Below are 18,877 nucleotides of genomic sequence, written 5' to 3'. Positions count from 1 at the left end.
GGATAATTGTCAAGGATCCCTCCCATCCATCTCACAATCTCTTTGTCCCCCTACTATCAGGCAGGAAGTACTGTACTGTAGCATTAGAACAGGACTGTCAGGATGGGAAACAGCTTCTTCCCCCAGGATGTAAGACTACTGAAATCCCTGCCACCACCAGGTCTCATTACCTATGGAGCACCAGTAGTGTTATATTGTTAACTTTTTAACTTGTGCTGTAAATCAATCTGATGCTAAATGTCAATCTACTGGAATATATTTTATTACTTGTTAATTTATTTGTGGTAATATTACTTTATGCGTTAGTTGTGTGAGCTATATATGCTGTGTTGTGTACCTTGGTCCAGAGGAAAGTTGTTTTGTTTGGTGTGTACATATATATATTTGCATGACAATAAACTTGAACTTGAACTTATCAAGTTTATTTGCTATATATATATATTTGCATGTATTAGTAATTTTCTGTGGTGTGTTGGTCAGGGTGCAACATGCAGCAAAAACAATAACATTCACAAATTATAAAGAATAAATAATTAAGTTAAAAATAATAAATAATAAGTTAAAGTATGGATATGGAATAAATTGTGCATAAGTATATAAATACCAGCAAGTCCTTACAATGTGAACAGTATTTGTGAAAAGAGGTTTAAAGATTTACAGTGCAGTGACAGGGGTAGTAGAGAGAAGGGCTGGAGGAGGACTAATGAGAATGGTTGATCAGCTTAACTACCTGGAGGAAGAAACTTGTAAGATGGCGTGAGGTTTTTGTTTCAATAGTCCGATAATGCTTTCCAGCAGGGAGCTTTTGGCTGGTCTGCTGGGTGGGGAGTGCCCGCAATCATTTTTCCTGCCTGCTTCTGTCCTGGGCACATACAATTCATACAGACTGCGGCCAATGACCTTTCCCACTGACCTAACATTTCACTGTAGATTCTGTCTATTTGAGGGGATGATGCACCAACTAGATGGAAATAGCTGATGTGAGGATGCTCTCTATGATGGCGGTATAGAATTGCACCGTGTTCTGGCGAAAACTGCCACAAGTGCATCCTTTGCTCAATCTTTTTATCTGCCGAAGCAATATTCATTTTATTCCCTACGCATCCCAATCAGCTCATCCACACACAGAGGAAATTTACAGCAGCCAGCCAACCTACCAACATCTTTGGGACAGGGGATGAGATGGGTGAGCCTGGGAGATCCTGGAGAACACATCGCCTTTGGAAGAGATGAACCACAATGGTTGAAAACATTTGACCCTTCTCAGATCTATTCAGCCACCTCCTATCCTGAGATTCTGCAGATACTGGAAATCTTGAGCAAAACATTCGAATTGCTGGAGGAACTCAGCGAGTCAGGCAGCAGAGCTGATTATTTTCATGCCTTGCGGATGCATTGGGCAGCATTTTTGCCGCTTCCTTAGCATTTCTCTATTTTCTCTTAAGAGGCCGAGTTTCTAGTTCAAAGTCCAACCCAGCATGGAAGGAAAACATGCAAAGGGGCCAGTTGGATTCATACCCCGGACCATTCGCCTCAAAGTCCAGTACTGATGCCATTACACCACCGGCCGTTGGCAGCATTAATAGAAGGAAATGAACAGTCAACATTTGAGGCTGAGACTTTTCGTCAGGACTACAAAGGAAGGGAGCAAAGTTCCCTTCACCCCACCTCCTTATTCTGTCTTCTGTGCACTTCCTTTTCCAGTCCCGATGAAGGAATTCAGGCCAAAATGTCAACTGCTTATTCCCCTTCACAGATGCTCTGACCTTCTGGGTTGCACCAGCATTCTGCGCATGTTGCTTAGATTACCGTGCCTATACAGTCAGCCTGAAGGAAAAATGAACATCTATCTGCCCGGTCCTCAATGTGTCTTTAATTTTAAATTAGATAGTGGTATCTATGTTACAATGTCAGTGTGCTCGACACACACTGTGAAAGAGACGGAGTAGACTCACATCTAGAATGGGAGCAACAGTAGCAAAGCAATCAGTGTGACACTATCACAGCTCGGGATATCAAAGTTCAAAGTTCATTTCCAACACCGGCTGAAAGGAGTTTGTAACTTCTCCCTGTGAACTGCATGGATTTCCTCCAAGTGCTCTGGTTTCCTTCCACAGTCCCAAGACATATTAGTTAGTAGGTTAATAGTCCTGTGAGTAGGGTAATGTTAAATAGGTGAGTTGCTGGGCAGTGCGACTTGTTAGGCCAGAAGGGCCTGCTCCATGCTGTATTTGTAAATAAATAAAGCTGAATAAGTGCAGGAGGAGAAGGGTTGTGGAATATTTCGGTGGGTACGTTGAAGAAAATTGGGAGCATGGGAAAATTGGGCCGAATGGCCTATTCCTGTGCTGTAAAATTCTATGTTACGTCTGTAGACTAAATCCAGCGCTTGAGATCCTTTCATCTAACCCATACTTGTTCTCAAATTAAGCACATAAAGCCAACTTTATTGCGAGCCAAAAATAACATGACTTGAAACAAACTCTAGGCACTTAAACTGAGAAGCAAACCAGTGACTGACAGAAAGGTCAACTGCCGGGCCTGCCTGAATTTGGCTATCGCTCAAACTGTTGACCTACTCAGTTCAACTGTCAGCCTTTTTGTGACCATGACCGCTTCAGGTCGGCATGTTTGAGGTAACGAAGGTAAAGCTTTGCAGTTTTTAAGCTGCAGGTGGGGTTCAAAGGGAGAGGAGGATGAAGGCGGACAATAATAAACAGAAAAATTGGGGTGGGAGGAACATGAGGAAAATTAGGATCAAGGACAGGAGCTGAGGAGAAGTAGAGGACAGGGAAGCGAAGTAATAGGCAGCTAAAGGTACAAAGGTTGGTACTGAGGGATAGTATAAAATGTACAAAGGTTGTGCTGAGGGAGGAATAAGATGAACAGGGATGGAATAGAGAACTTGGTGAAGAGGTGAGGGGAGGGTAAGTCAATGAGAGTGGGAAAAGAGGAGATAGGAGAATACTGTGATGAACAGCATAAGGGGAGGCTCGGTAAGTACATGAACACAATGCCAGAATCAGAATCAGGTTTACTATCACTGGCCTGTGTCGTGAAATTTGTTAACCTAGCGACAGTCGTACAATGCGATAGATACTAATATAGAAAGAAAAGATAAATAAGTAAATCAATGACAGTAAGTAAATATATATATTATAATAAATAGATTAAAAGTAATGCAAAACAGAAATAATATTTAAAAAGTGAGGTAATGTATTAAATGTCCACTTAGGAATCAGATGGCAGAGGGAAAGAAGCTGTTCCTGAATTACTGAGTGTGTGCCTTCAGGCTTCTGTACCTCCTCCCTGATGATAACAATGTGAAGAGACCATGCCCTGAGTGATGGGGGTCCTTAGCAATGGACGTCGCCTTTCTAAGGCACCGCTCCTTGAAGATGTTTCAGATACTACGTAGGCTGGTACCCATGATGGAGTTGACTAATTTTACAAGTTTTTGTAATTTTATGCAGTAGCCCCCTCCCATCAGAGGTCAGAGCCATCTCTATTTCCTGAGGAGACTGAGGTCCTTTAACATCTGCCGGACGATGCTGAGGATGTTCTATGAGGCTGTGGTGGCCAGTGCTATCATGTTTGTTGCTGTGTGCTGGGGCAGCAGGCTGAGGGTAGCAGACACCAACAGAATCAACAAACTCATTCGTAAGGCCAGTGATGTTGTGGGGGTGGAACTGGACTCTCTGATGGTGGTGTCTGAAAAGAGGATGCTGTCCAAGTTGCATGCCATCTTGGACAATGACTCCCATCCATTCCATAATGTACTGGTTAGGCACAGGAGTACATTCAGCCAGAGACTCATTCCACCGAGATGCAACACTGAGCGTCATAGGAAGTCATTCCTGCCTGTGGCCATCAAACTTTACAACTCCTCCCTCGGAGTGTCAGACACCCTGAGCCAATAGGCTGGTCCTGGACTTATTTCCACTTGGAATAATTTTGCTTATTATTATTTAATTATTTATGGTTTTATATCGCTATATTTCTACACTATTCTTGGTTGGTGCGACTGTAATGAAACCCAATTTCCCTCGGGATCAATAAAGTATATCTGTCTATCTGTCCATACCAGACGGTGCTAGAACCAGTCAGAATGCTTTCCACAGTACCTCTATAGAGGTTTACGAGTGTTCTAGGCAACAAACCAAATCTCTTCAAACCCCTAATGAAATATAGCCGCTGTCTTGCCTTCTTTATAGCTGCATTGATATGTTACATCCAGGTAAGATCCTCAGAGATATTGATACCCAGGAACCTGAAATTGCTTACTCCCTCCATTTCTGACACTCCTATGAGGATTGGTTCGTGATCCCTTGCCTTACCCTTCCTGAAGTCCACAATCAGTTCTTTCATCTTACTGAGGTTGAGTGCAAGGTTGTTGCTGTGACACCACTCAACCAGCTGGTATATCTTGCTCCTGTACATCCTCTCATCTCCATCTGAGATTCTACCAACAATAGTTGCGTCATCAGCAAATTTATAGATGGCACTTAAGCTATATCTAACCGCAATATAGTGGGAGAGTTGGATGAAGTTTGGAAAATAAACATGGCCAAAGACCATTATAAACACAAGACATTCTACAGATGCTGGAAAATCCAGGGAATCAGACACAAAGTGCTGGAGCAACTTTAGTGGGTAAGGTGGCATCTATGGAGAGGAATAAACAGTTTACGTTTCAGGGGAATCCTGATGAAGGGTCTCAGCCTGAAATGTTGACTGTTTATTCTTCTCCGTAGATGCGGCCGGATCTGATGTTTTCCTCCATCAATTTGTGTTTGTTGTCAAAGGCCAAATCAGTGCTATTGCCTAGAAGTTCTAATATATCCTAATCCAAATATGGACGCGTAAAGGGTCAGCACAGCAGTGTAGAGATAGTGTATTGCCATTATAATGCCAATGACCCGGGATCAATTCCTTCTGCTGTCTGTAAGGAGTTTGTTCATGCTCCTCTTGACCACGTGGATCTCCTCCAGGTGCTCCAGCTTCCTCCCACATCACAAATAGTTACAGTTTAGTTGGTTAATTGGTCACATGGGTGTAATTAGGCGGTGCGGGCTCTGGTCTGGAACGGCCTGTTACTGTGTTGTTAAATTGTGCACCAGTTAGCACTGAGAAACTGCACCACTAACTCCACCATTACTTTACTAGTTCCCATCACTTTATGTACACACTAGTGTCACTTTAGGGACATACAATCAATGTCTACAGTAAAAGCTACTTTATGTATTTATATTTATTCTGTGTTTTTACTGTTATTATTGTGCTCTTTATCTTTCGTGGGCTTTTTTGTGCTGCATCAGATCCAGTAATAATTATTTCATTCTCTTTACACTTGAATCTTGAATTGTCGATGCTTTCTTCCTTTCCATAGATGCTGCCTGACCTACTGAGTTCCTCCAGCATCTTGTGTGTGTTTAACTGAAGATGAGTAAGTGGTTGAGGAAACAAGGTAAGAGAATGGAATCTAGGGCAACAGATGAATGTCAGGAAGAGAAAGCACTGTACAAATGAGCTGGCTCCGTATACTGGTACACAAGAGATTCTGTGTATGCTGTAAACTGTCAGCTACACACACATACAGTGAAAAACTTGTTTAACATCAATAAAGATCGATTCATTATAACAGTGTATTGAGGTAGTATTGAGCAGAATCATAAACACAAAAGATTCTGCAGAGGCTGGAAATCTCAAGCAACACATGCAGAATACTAGAGTTACTCAGCAGGTCAGGCAGCATTCATGGAGGGAAATGAACAATCAACGTTTAGCTATTCAGAATGCAGAATAAAAAGTGTTGCAGTACAAGAAAGTGCTGTGGAGGTAGACAGAAAGATGCAAAGTCATAACAAGGTAGATTGTGATATTAAATGAGCAGTTTGATGGAGACATCCAGAAGGGGGAACAAGCTCTCATCAAAATTTGTTTCCATGTAAGAGGGTTAAGAACCAGAGAACACAGATATAAGATGTTTAGCAATGTAACTAGTGGGAAAACATCTTCACACTGCAACTGATAACAAACTGGAATTCAGTATCTTTAAGAAGTAGATTTAATTATGAATTATCAAAGGGAAATGATGGAAAATTTAAAAGGAAAAGAAGTAGGGAAAAATTGGGCAACAGGATGGAGTTAACCTGCTCTTGGAGAAAGGAGATATGTGCTCACACACACTCCTGATACGAGTCCACTGGAAGCTGTTGGCCTGGAGACCACTGTCCTGGGGTTGGAGGGTTGTCTCTGTGTGTGAGTTAGGGCGGAAAGGGACTTGCTTTGCTGTTGTTCTATTAATGTTGTTGTCGCTGCTTGTGTTGCTCTGCCGAACATTGTGGGCATGCTGTGTTGGCGGCAGACTGTGAGGTGGCTCTTGTAAGCTGACCTTGGTGTTGGTTCTTAACGCAAACTACACATTTCACTGTATATTTTGATGTGCATGTGATAAATAAGTGGATCTGAAAATGAATCTGAATTATTTGGCCAAATGGCATCTTTTCATGCTAGAACAGTTCTGTGACGTTAGCTAGAGCAGGATGGGATGGTTTACCATTCAAATGGCACAGAACAGGAATAGTTTACTAGAAAGACAAGGGAAGAGAAAAGCAGTACAGGCCACCCTTGGGTTGCAAATACCTGCTTATGGACACATCCTACATATGGACAAGCTCACTTAACCTTATTAAATTTAAAATCCTGACCTACACACTGATGTTCACTCCCACTAACAAAAGAACTGGATACTTAAGTCTCTCAACCTGTAATCAGAATCAGGTTATTATCACTGACATATGTTGTTAAATGTGTTGTTGGGCAGCAGCAACATAGTGCAATACATAAAAAATCTGTATAAATTACAATAAGAATATAAAAAAATATATGTTTTGTAAATAGAGAGCAAAATAGTGTGGTTTATGGGTTCATAGACCATTCAGAAATCTGACGGTGAAGGGGAAGCAGCTTGTTTCTAAAATGCTGAGTGTGTGTCCGTAGGCTCCTGTACTTCCTCCCTGATGGAGAAGGCATGAGAAGAGGACATGTCCTGGGTGGTGAGGATCCTTAATGATGGAGGCACCATGTTTTGAAGATGTCCTCGATGGTGCCCATGATGGAGCTGGCTGAGTAATTAGAGCTACAGAGTCATGGCCAATACAACACGAGACAGGCCCTTTGGCCCAACCAGTCCAAGCTGATCATCGTACCCAACCAGCTTGTCACAATTTCTTGCATTTGGCCCACATTCCTCCAAGCCCTACCCCTCTATTTCTTAAAAATACTATTGAACAGGCCTCAACCACTTCCTCTGGCAGCTCATTCCAAATACTCAGCACCCTCTGTGTCAAATAGTTGTCTCTCAGGTCTGTTTTAAATCTTCAGCCTCTGATTCTGAATCTATATTCCCTAGCTTTGGTTTCCTCTACCCTGCGAAAAGACAGTAACCATACATTCATCATCATTTTAATCACTGCTATATGATCGCTCCTCATTCTCCTATGTTCCAAGAAATAAAGACCCAGCCTGGCCAACGTCTCCCTATAGCTCAGGCCATTGGTCCTAGCATCGTTGTCAAAAAATTTTTCTGAAATCTTTTCTGCACTCTTCCTATACAGTGTGGCCCAAACTGTACACGGAACTCCAAATATAGCCTTACCAACCACTTAGGCAACTGCAACATAATATTCCTACTCCTATACTCCATGCCTATTTGTTCACTCAATTGTTCATTCCCATCAGTTTTACAGACTTTTGATTCCACATATTACAATACTGTGGAGGTAAGGTCACCAAAACAAGTTACTTTTTGTGCTTTGTCTGACATGGCCAAAATCTGTACAATCCGTCAAAAGTCAATGCCGTACTAACCTTTTAACGTATTCTAAGGTCAATCTAAATCTACCCTCCCACAGAGCACTCCATTTTTTGTTCATCTACGTGCCTGTATCTTGATACATGCGACAATAATACGCCAATGTTTCTCACCCTCTGAATGCCACCTTGGCTGAACAGAGGAACACTTTCAGTAATAGACGAAGACAACTGCACTGCTCCAAAGAGTGCTAAATGAGGTTATTCTTACCCTCGGCATTAGGCTCTAGAATGAGTCAACCTGTAGCCAGGGAAGTGACGACCCCCTTCTGTTAGACTATTATTATCCTCTGTTTAAGCTCTGTTTACTATCGCGGACACCCTGTGCAATACTAGCATCACTTCTTATCTAGATGGTGCGAATGTGCACCTATTGCTGTATAAATAATACGGTAATTCTTGAAATACCAACTTATCAATGTGAACTTGGAGATCTTGTTAATCTTGTAACCTTTGACGTGTTAATCTTGCGCATCTTATTTTTGAGGTAACTTATCTTTTTATTCTTTCTTGCTTCTGTTCTAATATTTGTATGTCTGTGCACTTGTAATCTACTGTGACACTGTAACTTACTTTGAGATCAATAAAGTATCTATCTATCAATCAATACCAATACCACAATAGCACTGTAGCACAGTTGCTAACGTAACGCTGGCTGTAAGGTTAGGGTTCAATCCTGTTGCTATCTATAATGAGTTTGAACGTGCTCCCTGTGACTGCAGGGGTTTCCTCTGGTTAGGATTAGTGGGTTGTGGACCTGCTGTGTTGGCACTGGACACCTGCAGGTTGCCTACCAGGACGGTTACCCATCATGCCTAACCAGACTGTGCTGGTCTTTGATGTACAGTGGTGGGTTTCACTGTACATTTCAATGTACATCTGACAAAACAGATTATCTTTCTTCCTTCTTTCTTTTTTTTCAAATTTGACTTACAAACAGCTGTAAATACAGAGCCAACAACCAAATCTGGGGTGGGAAAACGTTTCTCTTCTTATATGGGCAGACTGCCCTGAGGGACCCACACCACCCAGGACAAGTCCTCTTCTCATTACTACCACCCATCGAGAAAATCTTCAAAAGGCGATGTGTGAAAAGGACAACATCTACTACTAAGGATGCCCACCCACCACTTAGCACATGTCCTCTTCTCATTACCACCATCAGGGAGGAAGTGCAGAAGCCAAAGACACACTTTAGGAAAAGCTTCTTCCCCACCGCCCTCAGATTTCTAAATGGACAATGTACCCATGTACTCGCAATTCTGGCTTTCTTTTTGCACTAATTATTTTATTTTAATTTTTATAAATATATATTTCTTATTATAATTTATAATATTTTATGTATTTCACTGTACTGCCGCAGCAATACATCAAATTTCACAACATATCTCAGTGATAATAAACCTGATTCCGAAAGCTTGGAGAGAGCGAGAGGAAACTTCACTCAGAACCATTTTATTAGGTACCTCCTGTCTGCTACTGTAGCCCATCCATTTCAAGGTTCGACATGCTGTGCGTCAGAAGCTCTTCTGCACACCACTGCTGTAACACATGGCTATTTGAGTTACTGCTGCCTGCCTGTCAGCTTGATCAGTCTGACTATTCTTCTCTGACTTCTCTCATTAACAAGGCATTTTCGCCCACAGAACGGTCACTTACTGGCAGTTTTTTTATTTTTCGCACCATTCTCTGTAAACTCTAGAGACTGTTGTGTGTGATAATTCCAGGAGATCAACGGTTTCTGGGGTACTCAAACCACCATGTCTAGCATCAACAATCATTCATTCCATGGTCAAAGTCACTTAGATCACATTTCTTCCCCAATCTAGTGTTTGGTCTGAACAACAACTGAACCTCTTGACCATATCTGCATGCTTTTATGCATTGAGTTTCTGCCAGATGATTGGCTGATTCTAAATTGCATTAATGAGCAGATGTACCTAACAAAGTGGCCACTGAATGAATATGAAAAAACACACACGCCCCGCATTAACATTTTATAAAGCAAGGGTATTTTTATAAAGAATGAGTTCCTGGCTCTCTGCTTAAAAGGAAACCATGTTTATTACGGTGATACAATTAATCAAATAAACACATTGCACACGGCTGTTCTGATATCAGTGGGCAGTGTGTGAGAAACCCTCCCTAACATTGTTTCAAATGGTTTTCCAGTCACACAGTCCATACTTAAATGCTGGCATGGTGCTCACAGCACAGGAACGCCCCGATGAAGGAGAAGTATCATAGCACAGAACATAGAACATTACAGAGCAGTACAGGTCCTTCAGCCCTCAATATTGCATAGACCTTTTAATCTACTCTAGGACCAAACTAACCCTCTCTCCTACTGCATATAGCCCATCATTTTTCTTTCATCCATATGCATTTCTAAGCGTCTCTTAAACCACCCTAATGTAATTCCCCTTTACCACCACTTCTGGCAGTGCAGCCCATGCACCCACCACTCTCTGTGAAAAATAATCAACCTCTGACATCTCTCTGATATGTTCCTCCAATCACGTTACAATATGCCTCTGGTATCAGCCATTTCCACCTTGCAAAAAAATCTCTGACTATCCTCTAGGTCTATGCCTCTTAATAGCTTGTACACCTCTATCAAGTCACCTCTAATCCTCCTTCTTTCCAAAGAGAAAAGCCCTGGCTCACTCAAACTCTTCTCATAAGACACGCTCTCTAATCCAGTCAGCAGCCTGGTAGATCTCTCTCTAAAGCTTCCACATCCTTCCTATAATGAGTTGACCAGAACTATCACAATATTCCAAGAATATTGAGGGAAAGTCTGATTGAAGACAGAACAAATGTTTCATTGAGCGAGGTGATTTGATCCCTCTCAGAATCTTGCCCTGAGCTTGGAGCAACATCTAATAACAGGCAAGACAACTGGAATAAGCTGTGGTTACAACAGGGAACTATTTTTCACCCCTTCCCCTCGGCCATCCGATTCCTAAATAGACATTGAACCCGTGAACACTACCTCACTTTTTAAATAAACATTATTTCTGTTTTTGCATGTTTTATAATCTATTCAATATACATATACTGAATTGATTTACTTAATTATTTATTTGTTTGTTCTTCTGCTTCTTCTAGATTATGTATTGCATTGAACTGCTGCTGCTAAGTTAACAAGTTTCACGACACACGCCAGTGATAATAAACCTGATTCTGGTTCTGGTTCTGCTTAGGGTGATAGTGTGATACAGCACTACAACACAGAAACAGGCTCGTCGGCCCTTCCAGCCTGTGCTGAACTACTACTTTCCCCAGTCCCATTGACCTGCACTGGACCATAACCCTCCACAGCCCTCCCATATCCAAACTTTGCTTGAATTAGATGTTGAAATAGAACCCGCATTCACTGGCAGCCTGTTCCACTCTCTGAGTGACAAAGTTCCCTTCTGCCATCAGATTTCTGAATGGCCCATGAACCTATGAACACTACCTCACTATCTTGCTGTCTTTTTAGACTACTTTTTAAAATGATTTCTTACTGTAACTTTGGGCACCATGGTAGCATAGCATAGGTTAGAGTGAATCTATTACAGTTCTGGGTGTTCCAGAGTTCGATATTCAATTCCAGTCCCATTCTGTAATGTGTCTCTGTATGTCCTCCCCACGGAATATGTGGGTTTTCTCCGGGTGTTCCAGTTTCCTCCCACAGTCTAAAGATGTACTAGATAGGTTAATGGGTCATTGTAAATTGTCCTGTGATTAGGTTAGGATTCATCGAGGCTGTGGGCTTGCTGGGATGGCACAGCTCAAAGCACCGGAAGGGCCTACTCTGTGCTATATCGATAAATAAATAATTTTTTAAAAATGTACTGCACTGTACTGCTACAGCAAAACAACAAATTTCATGACATACTGTATGTCAACGATAATAAAACTGATTCTGGTCCATGAACCCAAGAACTCCTACCTTGTAGTTATTTACTTTGCATTATTTATTGGTAATTTATTGCAATTTTATGTCTTTGAACTATATTGCTGCCATGAAACAACAAATGCCATGACATACTGTAATATCCATGATAGTAGAACTTAGAACATAGAACATTACAGCACAGTACAGGCCCTTCAGCCCACAACATTGTGCTGACCTTGTAACCATAAAAATGATTCTGATGCTAGTCGATGAACATGACCTTGTTACTCCATTTTGTAAATTATAGTAATTATATTTCTCCACACTGCCACCAAACAACACATTTTACATCATTAAGTCAGTGATAAATAACCTGGTTCTGGTCATACAGCATAATGGGCATTTATCTTACTGTATCAAATAGAGTCGTAGGACACTACAACACTAAACAGGCCCTTCGGCCCATTTAATACATGCCAAACTATTAGTCCCATTGGACTGCACCTGGACAATAGCCCTTCATACCCCTTTCAATCATGTACTATCTAAGTTTCCCTTAAACATTGAAATCTAACCTAGATTCACCACTTCCACTGGCAGCTAACTTCCTTATAACCCAATTAAAAATTTCACCTTACACCCTTAACTCACGAAGTGGGTAGGGGATGAAGTAAGAAGCTGGGAGATGATAGGTTGAGAAGGCAAAGGGCTGGAGAAAAAGGAATCTGATAGGAGACTGGACCATGGGAGAAAGGGAAGGAGGAGGGGTACCAGGAGGAGGTGATAGGTAGTTGAGAAGAGTTAAGAGGCTAGAGTAGAGAACTGAAGAAGAGGGAAGAAAGAGGGAAAAAAGTTACCAGAAATTGGAGAAATCAATGTTCATGCCATCAGATTGGAGGTTAGTTACCTGGACAATGTATGAGCTTCTCCTTCAACCTGGGAGTGGGCTCGTCAAAGCAGAAGAGGAGGCCAGGGACTAACGTGACAAACTGGGAACAGGGATAGGAATTAAAATGGTTGGTCACTGGGAAATTCTGCTTTTTGCGGATGGATCACAGGTCTTGCACTCAATGCTTTGATTTTTGTAGGTTGAAAGAAGGAACCAATTAGATCTATTTGTTCCATCCCAAAAGCTTCCAAAATTTCACTTTTGGTCCCACTTGCCACAGCTGGGCCCATAGTCCTCTAAACCTTTCCTATCCATGTACCTGTCCAAATGCTTTTTAAATCCTGTTAATGTACGTAATGTAAAGGCCACCACATAGCATAATGTCTGGTTTAACACTATTACAGTGTCAATGATCAGGATTCAACTTCATCGCTGTCTGTACGTTCTCCTTTATGACCACATGGGTTTCCTCTGGGTGATACTGTTTCCTCCTACATTTCAGAGGTGTACAGGCTAGTAGGCTAACTGGTCACATGAGTGTAATAGAGTGGTGCAGGCCCGTGCTTTCACGTCAACTTTTAATATTGAACCTGCTGGCATAAACATTTAGCATAAAAATCTTGTCTGTAAGCATCACCCTGTCACAAAGTAGCTGCTGCATATGGCCCGTAAGGGATGTTGCGAAACAATTCCATTAAGTCACACCTCTTCGATCTCCTGCCTTTAAACATGTTTAAAAAAAGATAAACACTTTATTAGGTATACCTGCCTGTTAATACAAATCAGAATCAGGTTTAATATCAACCAATCATGTGGCAGCAACGCAATGCAGAAAAGCATGCAGACATGGTCAAGAGGTTCAGTTGTTCAGACAAAACATCATGATGGGGAAGAAATGTGATCTAAGTGACTTTGACAGTGGAAAGGTTGTTGGATGGAGTGGCTTGAGTATCTCAGAAACTGATCTGTGATTTTCATGCACAACAGCCTCTACGGTTTACAGAGAAAGGAGCGACAAACAAAAACATGCAGTGAGCAGCAGTTCTATGGGTGAAAATGGCTGGATAATAAGAGAGGTCGGGGAGGAAGGCCAGACTGGTCAAGTGACGCAAGTCAACATTATTTCAGATAACCATGGGTTACAACAGTGGTGCGCATAAAAGCTTCTCCGAATGCACAACATCACAAACCTTGAAGTGGATGGGCTACAGCAACCGAAGACCACACTAGGTCCCACTCTTGTCCTTCATAAAGTGACCCTGAGCGTAATTTATGTTGTGATTTTTTACATATATCTTATCGTAACATTGTTCTGTTATGTATTGCACAGTACTGCTGTCTCAAACCAACAAATTTCTCTTTATTCCCTTTAGATGCTGCCTGACCTGCTGAGTTCCTCCGACATTTTTATGAGTTCTTCAGCATCTTGCAGAACATCTCGTTTAAAATTTCACAACATATATCTGTGATAATAAACCTGATTCAGAGATTCAGATTCTGAATTTATCAGCTAACTCTGCCCAGTGCCATGGTCTGTTTTTGAGCCGGAATGAAAATAGAATATGGTAAATAAAAAATAAGCATTCATTTTATTATGCACTTCTATACTTTTATTCTGAATCATTTCTCACAGTGATACTTCCACTTCTAAACATGCACAGTGCCTTTACTTTATTTGAAGTAAAGTTTCATATTTACCATGTAATAATGTTGCAATATTTGGAAATTATTTCAGGAGGCTGTGGGACAGGGCTTTGAATGTCCACAAAGACGCATGTGTCCGATGTCACCAAATACTGTCAACAGTTTCTAACCCTGCCTGAACTCGGCAAGGCCTACGGGTTACTTTGGAACACAACATCAGAATCAGAATCACATTTATTATCAGTGACTTACAAGATGTGAAATTTGTTTTGTGGTAACTGTACAGTGCAAAGACATAAAAAATTCTATAAATTACAAAATAAATAAATAGTGCAAAAGAAAAAAAAAATAAGGAGGCAGTGTTTTTTCATTGGTTCAAGGACTATTCAGAAAGCTGATGAAGGAGGGGAAGAAACTGTTCCTAAATGGTCGAGTGTAGGCCCTCAACCTCTTCTACTTCCTCTCTGATGGTAGTAACAAGACGAGGGCATGCAGGGGATAGTGAGGGCTCTTAAAGATGTAAAATGACTTTTGAGGATGTCCTTGATAGTGGGCATCAGCAACCATCCCAGCAATCATACTATCTACTTGTCCTTTTCCCTTTCAATGTCCACTTCATTCTACAAGAGGTAGTTAAAACTGCCCAACGCATCACCAACACCAGCCTACCTACCCATCATCAAGAATATACTGTCTATACAGAAAGGAGCTGGAAAAAGGCCAGGAATATCATGGAGGATCCCACCAACCCTACTTGTGAACCGTTTGTCCCATTCCCATCAGGGAGGAGACTACACAACATCCCCACCCGGACCACTAGTCTCAAAAAAGGTTACTTCCCCCAAGCTCTCAGGCTGATCAACACTTCTTTGTATTAACCCACCCCACCACACTCCCCATCACCATTACTTTATCATTCCCTGTAGAGTCACCGTATGTACAGATACTCCTGTATCTACTGTCACTTTATGTACATACAGTACAATCTGTCTATAGATACAGTACAGACTTAACCTCCTGCATTTATATTTGTTGTGTATTTCATTGTGTTCTGTATGTTTGTGTTTTTTATGCTGTATTACATCTGGAGAAACAATCATTTCGTTCTCCTTTACACTTGTCTACTGAAGAAAGGCAATGAATGATCATGAATCTTTGCAGAGCACCTCACCTGTTTTTAAAGAATTGTGACTTCCCCCGATTTTATACTTTTCTCATCAGGACTGATGTTCCTTAGAATCTGCTGCCAAGATGGATCATCGCTTGCAGCACAGGATTCCAATTTGGTAGCCCTATAATGCAGGACCGTCAGCAAACCATCCTTCCCTCTCTCCCACCCCACCAAATTCCCACTTTTGTCTTTCTTTCTTCTGAAAAGCTTCACATTGGTAAAGAAAAAAATTCAAACTCAAAATCAACAACGAAGTTTTGACAAGTCACTGATACAATTTTGACATGCGATTAATGTTTTGTCTGATTCCTGTTTGTAGAGGAGAGGAGGGAAATTTCAAGGGGCTGTCCGCACATATCCACTCTCCATCAAAGCTCAGCCCCTGTCCGTTCAACCACCGGCTCCCCTTCACAAACATCCAGATTCAAAATTTGACTCAGGTTTATCAGTACAGACTAATACGAGCTGAAATTAGTTGCTTTGCGGCAGCAGTACAGAGCAAGACATAAAGATTACTACAAATTACCGATGTAGATAAATAGGGAAAATAAAGGAATAGTAGTGTTCAGTCTGATCAGAAATCTGATGGCGAGGAGAAGAAACTTTTCCTGAGCCATTGAATGTGGGCCTTCAGGTTCCTAATTCTCCTGCCTACTGGTTGTAATGAGAAGAGGGCATGGCCCAGATGACGAGGCTCTTTAGTGATGGATGAGCCTTTTTGCTGGAGGAGGTGTGATGGACAGGCTGCTGAGAATTGGTAACTCAATATTTATTGTCCTCAAGGTTTTGGACCAGGAAGAGGATGAAATTCGAATTGGCATTAATTCATTATTGTCACGTGTACCAAGATATAGTAAAGAAGCTTGTCTCGCATACTGTTAAAACAGATTGAATCATTATACAGTACATTGAGGCAGAAAAATATACAACAATGACAATGCTGAATAAAGTGTAACAGCTACGAAGAAAGTGCTATGCAAGTAAACAATAGGGTGCAAGATCAGAATGAGACAGATTGTGATGTGAAAAGTCCAATTTATTGTTATATGGGACTGTTATAATCTTATAACTGTGGGATTGTCTTTGAGCATGGTTGGTCTGTACTTTCAGGCTTTTGTACAGTATCTTCTGCCTGATACAACAGGGGAGCAGAGAGAATTTCCAGGATGGGTGAAGTATTTGATTACACTGGCTGCTTTTTTGATCTGCCAATTGTTTAGATGACGGGAGGTTGACATAGCCACCTAAGTTCTGTAATCCAACAAAAAACAATATCAGTTTTTACATTATGACTGTGGATGCACTTTGAAAAAAAACAGTGACTGTAATGTACTTCAGACATCCAACAAGTGCTCAGAAACGTCAGTCAGGGTAGGTCATCCAGGACAATAGAACTACAACTTCCAATCTGACATTTACCATCACATAATGTTATCACTGCACCATAGAAAGCATTATCAAAAGGAAATTTATTATCAAAGTACACTGAGGTTCATTTCCTTGAAGACTGACAAACAACCAGTGTGAAAAAGAAAACAATCTGCAAATACAAAAAAAAATCAATAATTAAACAAATAAATAATACTGAGAACATAATTGTAGAGTCCTTGAAAGTGAGTCCATAGTTGTGGAATCACTCAGCGTTGAGCTGAGTGAAGTTATTCACGCCGGCTCAACAGTCCGCTGGTTTGGCAAATTGCTGTACATGCAACTTCAAGAAACTAGAGACTTGTAGACACAGTTCCTCACATCATGGAATCAGATCTCCCCTCTATGGATTCAGTCTTCCCGCAACATCAGTAAAGCACCTAGCATAAGCAAAGTCCACACCAACATGGGCGTTCTCTCTTCTCCCCTCACCATAGGGTGGAAGATAGAAAAGCCACCGGGCTCAAGGACAGCTCATATGCCACTGATATCTGACTCTTGAATGTGTCTCTTGTAAGATCAAATGGACTCTTGGCCTCACAATCTACCTCGTTATGATCTTGCATATATCTGCACTGCATTCTTTCAGTAGTTTTTACATTTTATTCTGCTTTGCTATTGCTTTGCTTGATTCTAGCTCAATGCACTGTATAATCAGTTGATCTGTATAAACTGTGTGCAAGACAAGCTTTTCATCGTATCTTGGTACATGTGACAATAATAAACCAATACCAATATTATATCATGACCTTACGTCAAAAGTAAAAAAGTGTAATGGTTAGTGTAATGCTGATCCAGCAGAGCCGATCCAGGTTCAATTCCTGCTCTTGTCTGTAAGGAGCTTTGTCTGTGACCAAGTGGGTTTCCTCCGGGCACTCCAGTTTCCTCCTACATTCTGAAGACGTATGGTTTAACAGGTTAATTGGTCATGTGGGTGTAAATGGGCAGCATGGGCTCATGAGCCGGAAGAGCCTGTTACAGTATTCGATCTCTAAATAAAGTTAAACAGTCGATTGTTGAGGAAACGAGTGAATTAATAGGGTAGAATGCTGATGTAGGGCATTTGGCCAGACACTTGGATGGGAAAGGCTTATATTGGGACATGGGTCAAGTGTGAGCAAATGGAAGGAGTTTACATGGGCATTTTGGTCAGGAGGGGCGATTTGGGCTGAAGAGCCTGTTTCCATAGAGAGTTACAAAAGAGAGTGAGCTGATTATACAGTTGAAAAAGATAACTTTGCAGAAGTATAATAAAAAAAACCAAGGAGAATGGAAGAACTACTTTTGAGAGAACACATACAAGCATGAAGAATTCCCTTTCATATTATATTCTTCCATTATCACTGTTTTGCATTACTGGCAAATTTAATAGAGACAAACTAACATCAGATATAACTTGGGACCATGTCATAGAGCAAAGTCTGCCATATGCACAAGTTGGTATCCCTTTAAGAGGAGCCTTAACCTTGTGTCAGTGCCCCATTACGGACACAGTGTAAGTAAACCATCCAAGTGGTCTATTACTGGAGAGACACCTATCTACAAAATTGTTTCTCTTTCAGCATTCCTTCACATGCGGGCTTACGCAGAGAGAAAAGAGAAAAAAAGTTAAAACCTTGAACCATAACCGTCGTTTTCCAGCTAATCTGAGGAACTCACAATTCTGCGATTTCACGGTCAGACACAACAATGAACAGAAGGCACGGCACAAATTTGTGTACTTGGAGTGCTGCCATCTTGACAACAGAGCTACTGTGTAGCAGGGAAAATAAACCTCATTCCCCTTCTCCAACAAGATTAGTATTGGATTTAGATTTAGGATACAAGGGAAGATAATCAACACAGAATGCAGAACATTGAACAGTACAGCATAATACAGGTCCTTTGGCCCACAATGTTGTGCCAACTTATTAATCTACTCCAAGATCAATCTAACTCTTCTCTCCAACATAACCCGCCATGTATCTGCTTCCTCAGCAGTGTG

General features: G+C 41.2%; 1 protein-coding gene and 1 long non-coding RNA gene across 2 annotated transcripts in view; one reads left to right on the top strand and one right to left on the bottom strand.

The window, feature by feature from the left end:
* Positions 1-14,729, top strand: part of LOC132392973 (uncharacterized) — a 39,606-nt gene extending 24,877 nt beyond the window's left edge. The window contains exons 3-5 of the long non-coding RNA XR_009511702.1: positions 5,390-5,467; positions 14,024-14,215; positions 14,386-14,729. This is a non-coding gene — a long non-coding RNA (uncharacterized LOC132392973). The remainder of the gene's footprint in view (positions 1-5,389; positions 5,468-14,023; positions 14,216-14,385) is intronic.
* nhej1 (nonhomologous end-joining factor 1) overlaps positions 1-18,877 on the bottom strand; it is a 382,674-nt gene that overhangs the window by 205,664 nt on the left and 158,133 nt on the right. The window lies entirely within an intron of this gene.

The sequence above is a fragment of the Hypanus sabinus genome, chromosome 4, assembly GCF_030144855.1.
Source record: "Hypanus sabinus isolate sHypSab1 chromosome 4, sHypSab1.hap1, whole genome shotgun sequence".
NCBI lineage: Eukaryota > Metazoa > Chordata > Chondrichthyes > Myliobatiformes > Dasyatidae > Hypanus > Hypanus sabinus.
Note: the sequence above shows the minus strand (reverse complement) of the source record. Positions and strands in the feature narration are given on the sequence as shown.